Here is a 17,665-nt window from a genome sequence, read left to right on the forward strand (position 1 = left end):
TGCTGGAGAAGCCTCTTGAGAGTCCCTTGGACAGCATGGAAATCAAACCAGTCAATCCTAAGAGAAACTGACCTTCAATATTCACTGGAAGGAGTGATGCTGCAGCTGAAGCTTCAATACTTCAGCCACCTGATACAAAAAGTTGACTCATTGGAAAAGACCCTGATACTACGAAAGATTGAGGGCAGGAGGAGAAGGGGATGACAGAGGATGAGATGATTGGATGGCATCACTGACTCAATGGACATGAGTTTGAGCAAATTCCAGGAGATAGTGAAAGACAGGGAAGCCTGGCGTGCTGCAGTTCATGGGGTCACAAAGAGTCAGACATGACTTAGCGACTGAACAACAACAAGATAAGAGTGGAAAGATCAAGACAGAAAAGAAGGATGGTGCCTATCTATGGAGGGCTTTTAATGCTTCATTCAGAAGTATTCTCTCAATTTACTATCCTTGTCAGAGACCTAGCAAAAAACAGAAGGTACATAAAAAATGGAGTGAATTTTTAAAAAAAATCCTAAAAGGGGACCATTTACAGGGCATGGAGAAGGTTCAGATAAACTCACAAAAGATGACCAAACAGCCCTGGGCTAGCTACTGCAAGAAGCAGATGCCAACAAGAAACCAAACAGCCAGGGACCTACTGGGACAGTCCATATAATCCAATTCCCAGGTTACAAGCAAAGCGGAAAGGGTAGGGTGGATCCAGAGGCATACAGAGAATATCCAGCACAATCTCAGTATCAGTGAGGACAACTAAGTGTCCTTGCAGGGAACTATGGGATTATTTCTATAAATTCAGAAAGACTGATGCACCAGCTGTGTATGACAGGAGAGGGAACATGATGGATATGGGGAAACCCACCAAGAAGCACTTTGAATAAGCTAAATGAGAGGTAATGAGAACTGGCATTGGGGTTGTGGTGATAGGAACAGAGAAGAAAGACCATATGTAGGAGGCATCAGAGAGCTATAAGTAGAGAGGTATTTATCGGATATTATTACATTGACCAGATATGGAGAAAGGGGAGAGAAGAGTTACAAGTAATACCAAAGTATTGAGCCTGGATGACTTTGAGATCCTGGCTGCAAACAAGACAGGGTATGCAGGAGCTTATTTTGAAAGTGGGCTAAGTTTCCATTTGTGTGGTTAGAAGGTGGGAAGAGGGAAAGGTCGGAGTACTTCTCCCTCTGGTCCCCTCGCTGCTGGGCCAGTGTGTAGTGACTATGTTCCTCTGCAGAACACTACGGTATCCTCTCAAACAACCACAGCTCATTTTGGATCCAAACCATTGCCTCCTCTTGACCCTTTGATGATGTTGTGATTCTTTAGGGGTGAAAATATCCAGCAGATATTTGAAAATATAAAAAGATAGGACAGGAGTTTGCAAGTGAGGTCATGGTCAGAGAGAAACTTGAACGTTTTTTTCATAAAGGTCTAGTATAGAAGACTTGAGATCTCAAGAGGCATGGAGAGAAAAGTAGAATAATAAAAGGGTTCAGGGAAGCCAGAGATGTTCTGCCATAAAGCACAGTACAAATACAAAGGATAATGGCATCTTGCTGAAAAACAACTGACTCTACCTCCATCATCTCCTTTGATAACTGTTTAGTGATAGTGTTGGAATTAAGTTATATGTCAATACAAAGATGGAGCTAAGACAAATTATTACTAGGCAGCACTCTAACTCAGTATTGAGGTGATCTCTGTATTATGAACCATAATAATTGAGATCAGGCAGAAAAGTATATCTCTCCATGGAGGATAAATCAATAACAACTAGGTTTTATGGTCATTAGCACCCTAATGAAATTACTCACCATCTAAATATCTCAGAGGATCTTGCACATTCAACATCAGTCACCTCTTTCACGTTAACACCGGCCAAATGTAGCTAAGTGCAACTTTTATAATGGAGACCATGAACAAGAATGATATTCTACACCTAAAACATTTGCAAACCAAGCAAAAGGAGTTATTTAAATGATACTCCTAAACCAGTACTTAAAATTTTATAACTATGGGCAACACAGTCGATATGTTGTTAGTTAGCCAGTGTCTTAATCAGAGGTTCATCTACAATAAAGGGACATGTATTACACCTACAGTAAAGGGGGAAAACAGGCAATGGAAAGCAGAAAATAAAAGAGGGTATATTAGTTTACTGGGCGTCCCAAGTGGCTCAGTGGTGAAGAATCCACCTGCCAAGGAGGATATGATATGCAGGTTCAATCTCTGGACTGGGAAGATCCACTAGAGAAGGAAATGGCAACCCACTCCAGTATTCTTGCCTGGGAAATCCCATGGACAGAGGAGCCTGGCAGGCTACTGTCCATAGCGTTGAGAAAGAGGTGGATGTGACCAAGCAACCAAAAGGCAACACTATGGCCCACTCTCACATGCATTATATCTTTAACCAAAAGGTGGAGAAGTTAAGTAACATGCCCAAGACCACTCAGAAAGGAAGGAGAACCTTTCTTGCCTTGTGCCTTTTTAGCTCTTAGTCTGGGCATGTCTTTTCCAATGAGTCAACTCTTCACATCAGGTGGCCAAAGTATTGAAGTTTCAGCTTTAGGATCAGTCCTTCCAATGAACACCCAGGACTGATCTCCTTTAGGATGGACTGGTTGGATCTCCTTGCAGTCCAAGGGACTCTCAAGTCTTCTCCAACACCACAGTTCAAAAGCTTCAATTCTTCAGTGCTCAGCTTTCTTCACAGTCCAACTCTCACATCCATACATGACCACTGGAAAAACCATAGCCTTGACTAGACGGACCTTTGTTGGCCAAGTAATGTCTCTGCTTTTTTAATATGCTGTCTAGGTTGGTCATAACTTTCCTTCCAAGGAGTAAGCGTCTTTTAATTTCATGGCTGTAATCACCATCTGCAGTGATTTTGGAGCCCCAAAATTAAAGTCAGCCACTGTTTCTACTGTTTCCCCATCTATTTCCCATGAAGTGATGGGACCAGATTGGAAAAGACCCTGATGCTGGGAGGGATTGGGGGCAGGAGGAGAAGGGGATGACAGAGGATGAGATGGGTGGATGGCATCACTGACTCAATGGACATGAGTTTGAGTAATCTCCGGGAGTTGGTGATAGACAGGGAGGCCTGGCGTGCTGCGATTCATGGGGTCACAAAGAGTCAGACATGACTGAGCGACTGAACTGAACTGAACTGGGCACGTCAGTCCAATATGTCAGGCACCGGCATACCACTCAACTGTCGTTCCTGCAGTTCATCTCTCCAGGAATTCAAGCCTTCTGCTGTCTTCTTCTTTTCGTGACTAAACTCAACACATCCCATTCCTTCTGTACATAATGCTAACTCTTCCTTTGCAGAACTTCATAATAGCCTGCCTTGTCTGAACTCCAGCGTACTTTAGAGGAAGGACTAAATTCCCTCAATATTTTGTTCTATTCTAAGCCTCACTGGTCTTCTCTCTTGTTTCTCAAACCCAACATGCTTCTTCCAACCTCCAGGTCCTAGCTTACAAAGATCTCCCCTGCACCCCCAGGTGATTTTCACTTACCCTTGAATTTTTGGTTGAAATGTCACTTCTTTAGGGAGGTCCTCTCTTAGAAGCCTCCATGGCATGTCCTATTCTGGCCTCTTGAACTTCTCTTTCACTGGACTTGACAGAGCCATACTTTTACATTTCCTTGTGTGATAACTGGATTAATGCTTTTATCCCCTATCAGAAGCCGAGCCTGACATGGGAAGGGACCACATTTCATTTGTTCTGTTCACCACTATATCCCCAGATACAATGCATGTGAGAGTGGGCCATCGTGTTGTCGTTTACTTGCTCAGTTGCGTCCAAATCTTTTGTGACCCTGTGGATTATAGCCCGCAAGGCTCCTCAGTCCACACAGAGAGATCTGCACCGAGACAGAGGTGGTGCTGTTAGTGTCTGTCAAGTGACTGAAGTAAATGACTGTCATGTTCTAAGCATTTCAGCAAGAGCTTGCCCACGCATCCTCATAGCAACCTTGTGAGATCACATCATTCCTCTATTCCACAGATGAGAGAACTTGGGGCGGGGGTGGGATGGTGGTGGGGAGCAAATAAATTCAGTCTTTTAACCAAGATCACTCAGCTAGTATGGGATAGAGTTGAAATTCAAACCTAGACCCATCTCATCCAAGCCCCTTTTTCTGTTGTTATGGAATTTCCACAGATGATCACTTAATTATTTTGTCTTGTTTCTATTCATTCTATCTCCCCAATGAGTCTCAAAGCTTATTTGGGATGGAAATAGCACCTTGTACATTATTTTCATCCCCCCACATCACCCTGCTAATAGCATTTGATATTCTACATGCATTTAATGAATACTTTTTGATTAATAGTACTTTCTTGGCATTAATAACATAAAAGCATCCCCAAATGAGTTCAGCTTTCTATAACAACCTGTCTAAAATAGTAATGTACTAACATGTGTGAGTACAATACAGGTTTAAGAGCTACTAATTTCTACCAAACTTTAGGAAATAATTTTTTAAAAATTATTTGAAAGAGACAGCATGGCAAAATGAAATGGACATATGATACGGAAATCCCTTTCCTCTTTCATTCGCTGAATATTTGTGTGTTTCCTTGTACTCTTCTGGGTGCCAGGGACGTAAAGCTGAGGCAGTCATAGTCTTTCCCTTAAGGAGCTGTTGGATGGAGGGGGTGGTATCACAGTGATGTAAATAAATAATCTTAAATTAAGATAATCTATGCTTGAAGAGAGGACAAGGAAATGTGGGAAAAGCAAAGACAATGTGACTAGCTCAGCCTGGAGGAAAACCAGAGTTAAAAGCACCTGGTCCTAAACACCAACTGGCTGTGAGATACTGGACAGATTCTGTGCGTCAGGTTGTTCCTTGTCTTTAAACTGGGGATAATACCTATGTCCCAGAGTTGCCATGCCCTCCTCTCAACACACTTAGGAAAAGCTATTTGTTGGTAAGAGTAACTAGCGGTGACTAACTGGGTGGCACTGGCTGTCTGTCCCCAGTGGCTAAAAGTTGCATCTCCATTTACCTGTAAATACACCCACCTACCAGTTGGGAAGCTCTGATTAGAAGGATGAGACAGACAGTAAAAGTTCTCTGTGTATAGTTATTACTTCCAGCCCTCATAGAATTCAGAGAAAATGAGGCACTTAATAGTATTCCAACCCTCCCCTTCACGTGTAAAGTAGAATCTGCTAGCTGAAACATGGCAGAGCAGCTTAAATCATAGCAGCTTTTTCCTATGTCAGCCAGACCAAGCGTCTCCTTAAGAGTCACCTGATTTGGCTATACTGGTACTTCCTCTTGCTTTGTGACTGACCTGCTCCCAGGAGGACTTTTGGTTACATTGCACTGGATTTTAATCTGGTCCCAACCAGGAGTTTTGCAGTTTTGTCAAGAAGCAAGAAGGTAAATATTACAAAGATGGTGATTCAAAGAATCAACAATAGTAATGGTAGTAGCATGATTTATTATCTTAACAGTGGATCCTACAGTGTTAGAGTTGAAGCTTTTGGGTCTGTTAATTGTAAGAAAATTTTGAATTCAGCTCCTCTTTGGGGGAATGATAGCTCTGAACTGTACCTTTTCTCTCTGGTTAGAAAATCTGATTCTAGGAATCACAGCTTAGGGGAATTATAATATTTTCAAAGAGAGAAAAGGCAGAATGGATACAAAGCACAATCTAGAAACAAAAAAAGGCTCTAATGTATTCATCTGTTTGCCAGTTCTTTCAAAATATTGTACATCCACTGACTCAAGATTTCTTGCATGTCTGGACAAATATAAGCTCTCTTGGGGTTCACCACAAAAGGTGACAATTGTGTGTACAATCAGCTTCTCAAACATCTAGTCTGGATCTTCTTGTCTCTTAAAATACCTCCACTTGACTAAAAAAGAGCATCCAGACACTATAGCAGTCAGAATGCCGGGTTTCTATATAATAATACCAGTATGACCTACTACTGCTATTTACTATGTACTTACGTTGGTCTAAGAACTGTGCAAAAGCCTTTAGATGCATGATCTCATTGAATGAGTCCAGTGATTCTGTAAGGCAGGCCTATTATTATCCCCATTTCACTGAAGAGGATACTGAGGCTCACTGACTTCACTCCAGGTCACAGAGCTAGGATGCAGTTTTGAAACCAGTTCTTCCCAACTCTAATGCCTGCCTGGTTCTCCACTCTCTTAGCCCAGTCTTGGGTTGCACCTCCTGTAACAATATGACAGGGACTCACATTGTTTTTGATGCATCACTTGCACACCAGAAGGATCTCTTAAAAGCACTCTTTAGGAGCAAATCTATGCTATTGAAACTGTGTATTTTGTTTTTACCTTGAGGAGCTTGTCTGAGAAGCAGCAAAAATAAACACCTAGCCTTCCATGAAAATAAAAAAAGAAGCAAATCTCAAGTAGTTTCTAATTTGGATAGCAAACTCAATACTTTTCATAATATTCAGCAATCTACTTATCTCTGCAAATATCAAATAACTTTTTTCACAACTAATCATTGTACTTCTTTTTTATGTGTACCATAAAGATGTTTTTCAACTTTTAGAAACCTTCTAAATTTAAACAGATGAAATAACTCAATATGCCATGTCACGGTAATGGTTAGGAGAATGCAGTCTTTAAGTATGCATTTTCATCCACTTAAAATTACTTATCTTAAATACAATTTAGAAACATGCTGTTAATAATTGCAATAATTTTAAAGGATAATTCAATGATGATTGGTTAAATAAAAACATCGTATTTTAAAATTTAAAGTAATAAATAAACACATCATTTTATTTTACATAAACCCTTAATAATGGAATTATAGAATTTTTAGAGCCAGATGGCCTATGAAAGCTAGTTTAGTCCAATCCTTTAGTTTTTCAGCTACAATTAAAGAGAAAGAAACACAGCCAAGGACTTTTACAGTGCAGTTTAAAGTCAGACCCAAGTTCATATCCCTGCCCTGCCACTTACCAGCTCTAAGACTTCATTTGTCATCCAGAGCCAGTTCTTGAAAGTGCCCTGCTTAGAAAGCCGGACTGCTATAAAACTGAGAGTTCACCTAAAGGACTCTCTCCTCTAAAACACACATATTCTATTCATTCATTCGACATATCTATTGAGTATACACTAGTTTGTGGCCTTGGGCAAGTTACTTAATTGCTTTGTCCCTTAGTTTCCTGAGTTGTAAAGCAGGTATCTACATTATAGAGTAATTAATTGCAAGAATTAAATGAATGAATGCAGGTAAGGTATGTGGGATGGTTCTGGGCACACCAGAAAGGCACAAGAATGTTGGACATGTTTCTCCTACTGCTTCTACATTTTATATTAGGTAACATGGTAGGCCCTGGGGATATAACTTGGGAGTCCTATATAATATCTTCTTCCTAAAAACTAAAGTATCTCACTTGCATGGACTGAATCTCTCATTCCATTGCTCTATCTTGAGGGTGAAATCATTTGGAAACTTCTTCAGTAGGGTTTATTTGGACAGTGTTATCCTTCAGTGCACGAAGAGAACACTGTCCCACCAGCATTTGCCCATGTACTTTCTGTTTTTCCTTTAGATGGCTTTGAAGGGACCCAAGTTTTCCACCTGGTTTCCCAGGTGAGAAATGATGGGTTTGTGAGTATGTGCAGAAGTTGCCTGGGATTCCAGAGATAGACTATCCCTGTAGGGCACAGCAAAGCTAACTGGTCCTTTGGGAATTTAAACCTGACGTGAAGTTCTCTCTGCAAAGAACCATAATCAGCTGGAAGAACAAGCAGAGAAATCCAGTTAATTGCCACTCCAGCGTCTCCAGCGGTTCCATCGTGGTTGGATAAGTTAATATAAATTCCATTAGTGTCTTGGAAACTCTCAGGTCATGGCTGAAGCCCTACATAACTCTCACTCATGATCTTGGAAATCACAGAATTACAAAGATGAGAAAACCCTGAACAGTCAGGCAGTTCCTCAGTCTTCCTTCTCACAAGAAAACATTACACCATTCCAGAGAAGTGAGAAGTAGTTATAGATTTAAAACCTTGAGAGAAGGCTCTCCCCAAACTCATTTTTAATGTGCGAGTCTTTTGGTGGCTCAGACTGTAAAGAATCTGCCTGCAATGCAGGGCACCCGGGTTTGATCCCTGGGTCGGGAAGATTCCCTGAAGAAGGGAATGGCTACCAACTCCAGTATTCTTGCCTGAGGAATTCCATGGAATTCTCCGTGTAGCTCTCCTGGTGGGCTGCAGTCCATGGGGTCACAAAGAGTAGACACAACTGAGCGACTAACACTTTCGCGTTCTTTTTGCTTTTATTAAAAGCAAATACAGAAACATTTCGGTATGAAATCTAATATGTCATCCCTGTTGTATGTGGGTGTGCAAGTGTATCTATGTGTACACTGGTCATTATTCTCAGAGAGAAAAGTTAAAATAATCCTGCCAAAGAAAAAAAGCAAAAGCAAAGGCAGAGAGCCATACTACTACTGCATCTCTTTTCCTAGGGAGAACATCCTCAATTCTGTCCACATATTCTGGGTTATGTCATTTTCTTACCCTGGCATCACTCTTCTATGAATCTTTCTTCCGAGCCTGTCACAGTCGTTTTTTAAGCTTTTAAGGTCAGCTTGAAATAAAATATTAGAAAAAGAAATATCAGTCCCTAGGTGTCTGGGAAACCCAGCTTAAATTTCTCTGCATGATACATTATAATTAAAGCATCCCAGATCTTTGCTCTCTTTGGTAACCCAAGAGCTAGATGCTGAGTCACTGTCATATTATTACCTGTTCTGACTTCATAGTCCAGGAAGTAGCTTCAGTGTGAACCAGAAAGGCACTGGGTCTGAAAGAGGCAGGGAGGCGGGTCTTACCCCAGCTCTGTTGTTTCCTTAGGTGTGTGACCTTAGACAAACTGAACTTGCATTACAAAGAAGAGCCTTGCAACCCTACTTCTTTTATAGATAAACCTTAGAGAAATATTAAGTGACTTGTCCAAGGTCACACTGCATCTTTCCGTGGCTCTGGTTCATTAGTTATTTAAAAAAAAAAAAAAAAGGAGAAGGAATGATAGTATTTGGTGTCTCAGAATGTTGCAGGTCAAATGAGATACATATTTAAGGACTCTGCTGAATTTGAGGCTCTGAAACATGAGGCATTATTCGCTTTGTCAGCCACATCTCCTCTTTAAGTTCTTTAAGCAGCTTGTACAGCCCTATGTTTCTTGTCACTGACACTCATTCTGTTTCCAGCCTCCTCTCCTGATGACTCAAGACACTCTGAATTCTGAATTCTACAAGGAATTAACAGCTCTGTCCGCAGTGTAGACTTCTTGAAAATTTAAGACTTGTACCCTCTTTCAACCAACCGTCCAACTCATTTATGTTCAGTGAGGTTAGGTCTAAAATTGTCTCCTGCTGAGTATTGGTGTTCCAGGTGATAGCCTGTTCACGGAATGAATCAGAATGTTTCTTAAAGCATTTGCTGGCAGTCAAAATTTGAATGAAAGCATCTACTTCTGTACAGATTCTGTAGCTCATACTTTTACCATCACAGAATGCTTTATTGCACTTGCCAGTCTCTTTTCTGTCACCTGTACTAGACGTAAACTCACCAGAGCAGGATTCCTCACCCTCAGCCTGACTGACACGTGGAACAGATACTGTTCTGCTATGGAGGGCCCATCTGTTCATTTTAGGATATTTAACATCATCCCTGACTTCTGGCCAGTAGTGGCCCCATCCTCAGTTGTGACAATACCTGACAAAAGTGTCTTCAAATGTCCCTTGGGGGTGAAGGGGCAAAGTCACCCCTGGTTGAAAACTTCCATGCTAGATCTAGCCAAGTGTCTTTCCATACTGGGTATTCAATAAATCCCTGAAGATTACGTGACTGATGGCAACAAAATGCTTATGATGATTTAGTGTACAAGCTGCAGAAAAATCAAGCTAATTTCTTTTGGTTTTAGTGCCTGGCACACGTCTGGTGCTCAGTATATATTTACTGGGTGAACAAGTGTTCTATAATCCTAAGCAGCTCCCTGTATCCCAAGTAAAATTCTTTCCCTCAAAAGAATCCAAGTGAGGTGCTGGGAAATTGTCCTGTGGTGGGAGGGGTGGGGGGGATTTTTAAAGAACAAAACAATCTCTTAAACTGTGGTATTAGGAACCAGGAAGATAACCTTCCTGTGTCCCCCAGACCTTAAGCTCTCTGTTTCATCATGACATACATGACAGAAATCACATTCTTTGCAGTGGAAAAAACTAGAAACATCTACTAGTGTGCTTGGATCCTTTAAAACACAGCTTGGCTAGGGACGCAAAGCACCAGGAGGGATGCAGGACACCCAGAAGGTCACACATTCAGTCATTAGTGTCAGAGCTGGGAAACGAGCCTGCGCCTTCCTGACTCCCTGTCCAGTACTTGATTACAGTGATTATTATAGATGCAAATTAAGACTTATTACTATTGTGAAATAACAATGCAGGTTAATGATATTCTTTATTGCCATGCTAACATTTTTTTCTAGAGGGGAAAATTATAGGCATGAAACCAATTAAGCAAGCTTTCTTTCTTTGTAAAGCTTTCTTAGTTTTCCTAAACGAAGATTCTCTCGTTGTGCTTCCTACTTAATACTGCACGCTGACTGGTTTTTTTTTTTTTTGTCTCCTGGGCCTTCCTGAGATGGATGCTAATACTCGTGCTGTCCATTTTCCCCTATGTGAATCAAAAATGACTATGCTAATACATTATCTCAAAGGGCAGTCATAAATAGGAGTAGCAAATATTTTGAAATGAATACTTAACAGACATCCTTCAGTAGAGGTTAAGCATTGTTGGAAATGCCTCCCTTAGAAATCTTTGTTAGTCAAAGGCTTGCAGTTGCCTCTTGCTGGATCTCACTGTAGAATGGCTGCCCTGCCATGAGTGAAACGATGGCTCCAGAAATGGACAACAGATTAATCTATGTATTCCTCAAACTTTACGCAGTTGTCCTTTACCCCCAGGTCTACATAATATTTGCCACAAAAACCTTTCATGTAGAAGAATGTCATGTCACATGTATATTGTTAGTGTAACTATGGTGACCAAAAAATGCCACCAGTGTGTCTGTTTCATACACAAATGAGGGGGCAGCTGTGGAGTCCACATGTCTGCCAGTGGTATAATAGATGTGAGCGAGGATGGCCTGGGTCAGAAAATTACCAGTCATTTATATTAATCAGAGCTTTCAAATAACATTTCAACCCCTGAGCTATGAAGAGTGTAAATGGAAGGCAATAAGCCACTGTAAAAGCAGTTTTCACTCCTCAGTTTTTGAAACTAAATGTCATAAATAAAGGCAGCAATATCTTTGGAGGGTACCCCCAAGTCAAAGTTGACAGACCTCCAGTAATGTATCAGTGCAAGTTTAAGCCTAGTTTCTTTGCATCTCAGGATGATTTTCAGTGTATCAAGTGTAAAGGTTCCATCCAAGTTAAACGTTTATGTTAGTTGTGGTATTGAGGGCACAACTTCCACAAAGCTTTTAGCAATCTTACTTATTAGGGCAGTCAGTCCTTCCAGCCCTATTCACCTAACCTTGTCAGATACAAATGAGGGAGCTGAGAGTTTGTGGGGTTAAGAAACTGATCTAAGATCACCTGGCTAAGATTAGATAGCTGAGTTACCAACCAAATAACTGATAAAACTGCTAATAATATTCTACTTTTGTTAGACCTTTTGAAAATATTCAAAAAGTTAAAAAAAAAAATATATATATATATATATATATAAGCCTGCATATTGTTTCTTAAAAAATAACTCTGAACATAAAAGGGCATAAATTTTAATTATTGAATAAAATGCTTAACACTTCTGTTGGCATGGCATTGTTTAGTCACTAAGTCATGTCTGACTCTTTTGCAACCCCATGGACTGTAGACTATAGCCTGCCAGGTTCCTCTGTCCATGGGATTTCCCAGGCAAGAATACTAGCATGGCTTGCCATTTCCTACTCCAGGGGATCTTCTAGACTCAGGGATCAAACCCACATCTCCTGCATTAGCCGGCGGGTTCTTTACTACTGAGCCACCAGGGAAGCCGAAGGGTGTCCATAAAGTCTGAAAATATATGCTATATGATTGTATCATGTATTATAATTATAATGTCAGTAAATAATTTATTATGCATTTGTCTGTTTTGAGACTTGGATACTACATCCAGTGATGGATCCATAAAGTAGGCAAATGTGAGTGAAAGAAACTCAGTTGTGTCCGACTCTTTGTGACCCCATGGACTATAGATTCCGTGGAATTCTCTAGGCCAGAATACTGGAGTGGGTAGTTGTTTCCTTTTCCAGGGCATCTTCCCAACCCAGGGATCAAACCCAGGTCTCCCGCATTGTGGGTGGATTCTTTACCAGCTGAGCCACCAGGAAAGCCCAAGAATACTGGAGTGGGTAGCTTATCCCTTCTCCAGTAGATCTGCCTGACCCAGGAATTAAACTGGGGTCTCCTGCATTGCAGGTGGATTCTTCACCATCTGAGCTATAACAGAAGCAAGTAGGCAAATAGTACTATGATAAAACAAGAAAATTTTAAAAGCAAATATTTTTTAAGACTTATAGAATGAATGGTTCCCTTGGTCACTAAAGTACTGAATTTTACATATAGGGTTTAACTTTTGTCTCTATTCTGCACTTTGAGCCAAAACAAGAGAGAATACATGTTTTTCTGACTTTATCTATATAATTATAATTTCATCCTGAATAAAATATTAATCAAAACTCTATTCATGAGTTAAAGATACTTCCATTGTTCCCAGAAACCAAAATATGGTTATGATTCTGAAATAGAATTTGCTTTATCTCCAGATTGCCTTAACCCAAAATAGATGTTCAGCATAATAATTTTGAAAAGTTAAATACAATATTTGAGCAACCTTACATTAGTGCGCAAGTGAATCATTCAAAAACTATTATTTTGTATCTTAAAAATAAATTACAAGAAAGTATTATGAAAGTCTAGTAAAAAATGACATCCTGGTCCTATAATTTACCACATTTTACTCATGGTTTATAGTTTGTTTATGGTGATGTAAAAAGGTCTACCATTCTGATTATTTAAAATCATGCCCAACTGCCTTGGGAAGTAGCAGTATAATTCTGTAAAGGCAGATTTTCTTTAGTACCTACTGGGTTCATTCCCATGAGTATAACTGCTTTAGAATATGTGATAATTGTTCTAACAGTTCAGGTCAAAAAGCTAGCTTTAACAGGTTCTAACCAAAGAGAAATCAGTGGTTGTATTTACCCCGGCTTTTTGGGAATCGCAGACACTGTACAGAACTACCTGTGTTACTGTTCAGAACCAGAGTAGGCAGTTGGATCTGGTCTAAGATTTTATTTAGCAGAGTGATACTTTTCTAATAATAGGTACTTTATTGCTTTTATTTACCAGGGAATAAGCCCTAATTTTCCCTTTCATTAGACTTGTGGAACAAAAATCTCACACAGCCAGGATAACAGCCAAAGAAATTCTCACAAAAGGTGAAGCTTTGGTCATTTTAAAGTTACCACATTTGTTTCAAAAATATCTAGATGATAACTTTACAATAAAATGACTTATTGCCTAGTTTAGAAATGCCAACTGCATTTTATAGGTACCCTTCAAGTCCATAATACACACACAATCCCAGGCTTAAGTCACTTAAGAGTTTATTATAATGATTTGTAACTTTCTGACTTCTAGATAGCTCTAAGACAGAAAAATGTAATCTTGGCTATAATCTTTTCTTACTTAAATTTGACTCAGTTCAATTTTCCCCTTCTGGGAAAGTACTGTGTTATGTGTTTAAAAGAAGTCACTGAACCAGCTTAACTGGTTCAGAAAAATAACTTAAGAAAACAGGTAAAATAGCAAACTAATATCTGTTACCCATCCCCTAAACCCATCCCACCCCACTGAGCTTCAAAACAGTATTGTCTCTCTCTCTCTCTTTTTTTTTCTAACTTGTATTTTAATGTCCTTTTCAGTGAATATATAGAGTACAGAGGCAAATGCTGTTCAGTGAATAGGTTCTTCTTCCCTCCAACAGTGATTGAGGCTGACAAAAGACGAGGCCACTGGTTGGCTTGTCAGTAGGTATGATCCCTGGGACTCACGTGCAGACCACACTGCCTGCCTTTTGTTCAGCGGTTGATCAATGCCAGGAGGTGAGCAGTGCAGTGGTCTGTTGGCTACTCTTAGACAAGGCAGACATTTCTCTGTTTGAGGGTCCATTACATGAGTGCCTCGCTATTCACTGTTCTGTCCTGTGGCCCTAAAGCCCCTCGGGTGACTAGGAGTGTGATGGTTTCATCACCTGCAATTCTACAAGTTTGGTGCGTGCTACTAAAATGATTTTGACTGGACTACGAAGATCTTCTAGTGAGATCTTCCTGTCAGTCATCTACAACTATCTTCAACTATATTGTATATCCCTGAGGATGGAGAACCTATGTGAGCAGGAGGTGGGGTTACTAAAAGGAAAAGAGAAGAAACTCTAAATAAAAGTTAAGGGGTCAATTCAGAAATTACTTCAAACCACCAGAAGTGGAATTAAGTTACCTTCTGCTTCATTTAACACTTTTCCTCACTAGCTCAGAACATCCAGCTTGAATATTGCACAAAAACACACAGCCAGGTAAAGAGCAAGCAGTGCTTGGAGCTTTCAGTACAATCACACTCAGAGATTTTGGCTCTTGAATAAAGGTGTCAGCAAGCCTTGGAATTCCCAAAGAGAAAAACTCACTGAGCCTTTATTCCATTTTCTTAAGGTCTATTGTTAACTAAAGACTCCTTGTCTTTTCAAATTCCTTCATGTGAATGGATGAGGCCAGACATCTGCCAGGATTTGCTCACATTTGCATGCAAATCAGAGACTTAGGGACACACATGGCCCCAGAGCCAACAACACCACTTTTTAACTGTAGACTTATACTAATCAAAGTACCTTCCTGAACTTTCCAGTCCTCTAGTGCTGGCTTTCAAAAATAATTGGCATATTCGAGTAGTGTTAATGCTTTTTAGGCCATGGTGGCAGAGCAAATTGCAAAATAAAACAACATACTGTATTTCCCAAATATCCTACAAGCAAAAAGCTCTCAAGTCAGCAATACCTGTCCCCTCAATGAATTCAATTTTCTTTATTATCTGGGTCTGGGAATGAAGATGCTAATAGCGGTGTGCTATTTAGAGAAGGGTCTATTTTCCTCAACTCTCGGCCTGTGGGGTTCGAGAATTGAGTGAATGTCTCAAAACCTTCACACCCCGATAATTCATTCATTCAGTTCCAGGCGCTATGGCTACAGGGGTGAACTCAGCAGGCAAGGTCCCCCTCTCTCTCCCGAAGGCGGTACTACTGCCCAATCTCCCAGCGCCAGTATCCAGGCCGGCTTCCTCACAACCGTCCTGGGACGGGTTTTCCCACCAGTCCCGGGTCAGCCGAGCCCCTGCAGCTACTCGATCTTTCCACCCTACCTTGGCCTACCAGGCAGCGGCTCCCCTCGGTGCAGGCAGTCACTGCCGGGCCCTGGGAAGTGCCGGGCCGGCGGCTGCCCACACCCCTCAGCACGCAGCACAAAAGACACCCGCTGGCAAACTTTCCGCTATCCGCCCCAGCCTAGCCTGGAACCAGCACCGGCTCCATGCCTGGAGCGGACCGAGGTTTCCCAGACATTTCTGCATCCCTGGCAAACCTCCTGAGGCTGCCACCCTTTCTGGACTCAAAACGCGACGCAGGGTGAGGTCTTTCCCCACTTAGACCGCGCGACAGCTGAGTTGATTCTTTCGAATGCTTTCACCTCAGTACACTCAAGTGCTTTGTGAATTACGCCCCTTACCCTTTTGCCAAAAAGGCCACCGCCAAGACATCTTCTCTCTTTTCTCTTTCCACAGCTTGCCACCTTCTTTCCCCTTTTCTTAGCCCTCTTTCCAACTCCCCGGGCCCCTTCCGACTCTGGCAGCATTTCTCAGTTCAGATTCCAGCAGCCCTCCTTCTTCCGGATCCCTGGGCATCACCCTCCCCGCCGTCGGTCCCGGGAATCTAGCGGGTTCGTCTCCTGTCACTGCCTTCTGCTCATTTCTGTTCGGCCTTCCTTCCGAATTACCGTTCTCCCCGACCCCAGTGATTTTTTGTTTGTTTGTTTTTTCAAAACCCAGTAAAGAGGTTACTAGATTCCCGCTCCTCCAGATCCGTCATTTTCCCCAGCTCCCTGAGCCGCGCCCCCTCGTACCTCTTAGGCCCGCGATCTTGTCCCACGGTTCCCCAGACCGTTCTCTGGCCCTCCAAGCCGCCAAGTTTGTCTTGACTTCCCCTCTCTGCCGCCCACATCTCCCGCCGCTGCCCGGCTGAGCGAGCGCACTTACCCCGAGGCCCGGCGGGCAGGGGTGTCGGGGTGCGCACGGACCAGGCACCGGAGGCGGCAGCAGGAGGAAGAGGAGAAGGAGGAGGACCGGCTGAGCCGCACCTCCCTCCAAACCCACAGGCACGGGCTCCTTAGGGGGCTCGCGGCAGAGCACCAAGACGCGAAGCGAGGCAGTAACACGAGCAACAGCTGCTGCGCGGGCCTGGGCTCAATCCGGCTCTCGGGGGCCGGGCACAGGCAGGCAGGATTGGGGTAAAGGATGGAAGCGGGATGCCGACAGCGGGGCAGCGAGTGTCCAGGTCCAAAGGAGGGCGTCCGGAGCGCCTAGGGATGCCACCGCGCGGATGCTGCTGCCCGCGCTGACGCCGGCGGCCCCTCTCCCCGCCCGGAGGGCGCTGCAGGCGCGGGCGCACGGGCCTCGCTTAGCTCGCCTGCTGGCTGCCGGCGCCCTCGGTGCGCCCCGCTTTGTGCTCCCCGCAGCCGGCGTGCACCTGGTGTAAGCAAAAGCGGTCAGCTGATGGGCTGCACGCCCATTGGCTGCTCCACGGTCTCCGCCCCTCCCGCCCGACCCCCTTCCCGGCCTCCCCCTCCGGTCCTCCTGCCCCCGCCACACCACCCCCGACTCAGCGCGGTGCTGGGGCACCATCTGTAGCCGGCCCAAGGAGAACGTAACGCCGTGGGTCCGGGTGGCTCGGCCTCCCCGAGTCGCGGCCGCGGCCGCTGCAGGGAGCAGCGGGCCACCGCTTTTTGTCTAGGGAACGACAGGCTGCGGCTGGGTTAGGCAGGCAGAGCACATTGCCGTTTCTTAGCAGAAAAGGTACCAAAAAAAAAAAAAAAAAAAAAAAAGAAGAAGGAGGAAAAAAACCCTTTCCACCAGGCCACCTAGGCACAATGGAGCCAGATTTCTGTGCAACATAGAACTTGGGCTTCTGGGACTGAGAAGCAGACAAATTCCACCCAGAAGACAGCTAAGTCTCGGTGTGAAACCTGACCCTTCCTCTTAAAATGAATGGAGATTCATTGGGCTGTGTATACACACCTGGACTTATATGCACACGGAACTGGTCTGTGTCCTTGCCGCAGAAAGAGACTATTAGGACACTTAAATAGATGGCGAAACAGCTTCTTATTTAGGGACGCTTTCAGGAAACGTTTCTGAAACTTTGTGACTATAGCTCTCTGATTTGTTAGGTGTGAAAGTTGTGTTCAAATAAGCGGAGGATTGAGAATGCAGTCTGTTTGAAGTGGGGGCTGTCAGAGAGCAAGGTGGAAACGGGTTTTTGGGAACC

At 42.9% G+C, this 17,665-nt stretch overlaps 1 protein-coding gene across 1 annotated transcript in view; it reads right to left on the reverse strand.

The window, feature by feature from the left end:
- LRRN1 (leucine rich repeat neuronal 1) overlaps window positions 1–16,776 on the reverse strand; it is a 40,577-nt gene extending 23,801 nt beyond the window's left edge. The window contains exon 1 of the mRNA XM_061129160.1: window positions 16,378–16,776. The gene's annotated coding sequence lies outside the window, so the exon portion shown is untranslated. The remainder of the gene's footprint in view (window positions 1–16,377) is intronic.
- Between the last annotated feature and the right edge of the window lie 889 nt (window positions 16,777–17,665).

This window comes from Dama dama, chromosome 24, assembly GCF_033118175.1.
Source record: "Dama dama isolate Ldn47 chromosome 24, ASM3311817v1, whole genome shotgun sequence".
NCBI lineage: Eukaryota > Metazoa > Chordata > Mammalia > Artiodactyla > Cervidae > Dama > Dama dama.